This window comes from Crocodylus porosus, unplaced genomic scaffold, assembly GCF_001723895.1.
Source record: "Crocodylus porosus isolate Cpor-Errol unplaced genomic scaffold, CroPor_comp1, whole genome shotgun sequence".
Taxonomy (NCBI): Eukaryota; Metazoa; Chordata; order Crocodylia; family Crocodylidae; genus Crocodylus; species Crocodylus porosus.
In genome coordinates this window covers 30193740-30197111 of record NW_017728948.1, presented here as the reverse complement: position 1 = coordinate 30197111, position 3372 = coordinate 30193740, and positions in this window count along the sequence as shown.

Below are 3372 nucleotides of genomic sequence, written 5' to 3'. Positions count from 1 at the left end.
AAACTCATGATATGAATGACAATGCTTATGTTAAGGCACAGTGGGGTGACAGCTGCATGCCTGCTAGCCCCTGCTGAGGTCACAAAGTCTGCCAGCTTTCAAGAAGATACATGCAGGGGTTCTGGGGCCCTGCACCTCTGACCACAGGCAGGCAAAACTTGTGCCATGGGTGCTTGTACAACTGTGTCTGTCTTGGGGCAGAGGTGGAGGAAAACCACTGCAGGCCTAGCTGCTAGGCCCTGCTGCGGCCACAAAGCCTTCCAGCTGTTAAGAAGACAGGTGCATGGGGGTTCTGGGATCCTGCACCCCTAGCTGTTGACACAGACAAAACTTGTGACATGGGTGCCTGTGTAACTGCTGCCTCTCAGGCAGCAGGACTGATGATCCCCCATCACTTGTCACCAAGACCTGGGTGTAATAATTGACCACAGTATGAACATGAGCCAGCAGTGTGATGTTGTAACCAGCAGAGCCAACAATATGCTGGCATGCATCAATTGATGCATCTCCAGCAAAACCATTGCAAAGAAGTGATTCTCCTGCTATACTCACCTCTACTCAGCACTGGTGAGACCACAGGTGGAGTACTGCATCCAGTTCTGGGCTCCACACCGTAACAAGGACATAGTAAAGCTTGAGAGAGTCCAGAGAAGGGCTACCCATATGATCAGGGACTTTCACAGCAAGCCATATGAGGAAAGGCTCAGGGACCTGGGACTCTTCAGCCTGAAAAAGAGAAGGCTGAGAGGAGACTTGGTAGTAACTTACCACTACATCAGAAGTGTACATCTAGGGCTCGATGAACAACTGTTCACCAGGGCATCCTTGGGGAAAGCTAGGAGTAATGGTCACAAACTCAAAGAAGACCGTTTCAGGTTTATTTCGGGCTCAACATTAGGAAAAACTACTTCACAACTAGGGTGTCCAGACTGTGACCATTACTCCTAGGGGCTACAATTCCTGCAAGTTTCATTCAAATCTGGCCAAAAATGACAGTTATAGGCTTGTTTCAACCTTTCCCATTATAGCCTATGGGTGAAACATCAAAACAGTGTCAAAATGGCAAAATGCTTCAACTTGCCTCCTGTTGTTTCCTGTTTCAACCGTATCTGTTCTGTTTCAATTTTGCTGTTTCAACCTTGAAACAGGTCAAAACAGCAGCAAAACAAAACTGGTGGCCAAATTTTGTACAGCCCTAGTAATTAACATATCTTTTCATATGGAAAAATTTATATTTTATATATATGAGTCTGGAAGAGATCTATTTTTTACCTTTAAGTCACATTACTATAGATAGTAGGGCTGTGCAAAATTTCGGCAGCCATTTCCTTTCGTTTCAGATTCAGATGTTTTGACCAAAATTAATCCAACATGAAATGCAGGGCTCTGAAACAGTTCCAGAATGAAAAAGGCCATCCAAAATGTTTCATAAATTTTCTGAAACAATTTGGATGTTTCAGAGGCAGGCTTACAGGGAAAGAGGAAGGGGGAGGACTGCTATGATACTGACATCTGTACCTGGTGGCCAGTGACAATGATCTGTCCCTGAGGTCCCTTCCAATCCCAGTGCTGGGGAATTGAACCAGTGGTAGGGAATCAAACCTGACCATTCCTCCAGTTCCCTGTTCTATTCTCCTGTTCCCCAATCTTCCTCCCAGCACTCTGATCACTTTCCCCAGCTGTTCCTAGGGGGCACAGGCCCCCAGATGATGCAGGATGACAGCAGCCTGTCACTGCCAGCTGGCAATGGAAGCAGCTCTGAGCTATTTCCCCAAGCGGCAGCAGCAGGCTGTTGAAACCTCACCTGCAGATCCAGGAGCCAGGCAAACCTGGGATGAGCTGGGGGAATGTTCAGAGAGCTGGGGAATTGAACCGGGATGTCTGCTGACAGGTGGAGCTGCTCCAGCTTTCAGGCAGCAAACGGTGCCCTGCTGAGCCACACAGCACCTGCACCATGGTGTGGGTGCCAGATGGGGGAGGTAATCCCTGGTGCACTGTGATGCATAGGCGGGGCTCTGCCACAAGCCCTCAGAGGCCCCAATTGCCGCTGCCAGAGCCAGTGAGTGCAGGGATTTTTTTTTTTCAAAAGCTCCACACTCACCAGATGCAAAGCATGCAGATGACAGCAGGCTGCTGTTGCCAGCTGAGGTCAGCACCCAAGTCTACCCAGTGCAGCCTGAGCTGAGCTCTGGGAAGAACCCAGTACTGGCACTGGCCCCAGCCAGCAGCGGCAGCCTGCTGTCATCCCACACGCAGCTCTGGGGGCCTACACCCCCTGGGAGGACTGTGGGGCTGTGCCAGACTCCCCCCAGGGGGAGCAAACCCCTGGATCTGTGTGAGGGATGGAAACGTGCTGCCACTGCCAGCAAGTGATACTAGCTTTGCTCTGAACAGTTTGAGGTGCAGTTCCCCAGAAACCCCTGCACCTATCTCCTTGAAACTTGTCAGACTTCATGACGTCAGAAGGAGCTAGTATCTCTGCAAGGTTCATACAAATCAGGCAAGAAATGACAAAGTTACAGGCAGTTTTGTGGTTTCCCATTATACACTATGGCTGAAACACCGGAACACCATTGAAATTCCAAAACAGCTCTCAAACAGTTTTTGCCAAAACAAAATGGGACAGTGATTCAAAACACTGAACTGAATCACTGCCCCTCCAAAATGCCAAATCCAAAACTAAACAGACGCAGCCATTTTGGACAGCTCTATGAAACAGCAAAATGAAACACTGTCCCTCAAAAACACTGAATCTGAAACTGAACTGAAACGCAGGTGTTTCACACAGTGCTAATAGATAGGATATATCCTAACCTAGGCAATGTACCAGCATTCAATTCTATTGGGAGAACATGGGAATTCTCCCAGCAGAAACCCAAAGCATGTGAAGAGGAGCAAAAATGACCGCTCTAGGAGAAAAATCACCCATCTACAACAAGTTAAAAATTGCTTGTAAGAGAGTTTTGTCCAGGAGACAGACTGACTGGACTCTTTCCCCTGGTTTTACTCCTCCTGGGGACCAAGACTCTTGTGCCTGCTGGTGACTGGAGTCACCCTGGGCTGGAGAAGTTGTGGCAGACACATGCTCCCAACCATGCTGTAGAACAGTCACAGAGGAGAGGAGAAGCCATCAGCTGCTCCCTGCCTGTTTGTCACTCCAGAACTGATTCAGCTAAGCTGCTGGATACCAAATGCAGTTTTACATGTTTTATAGATTTCATAGACATTAGGGAAGGGACCTCGGGAGATCATCAAGTCCAGCCCCCTGCCCAAAGGGCAGGAAGTCAGCTGGGGTCATAGGTTCCCAGCAAGATAAGCATCCAATTTACTCTTGAAGGTGTTCAATGTAGGTGCTTGAACCACCTCTGCTGG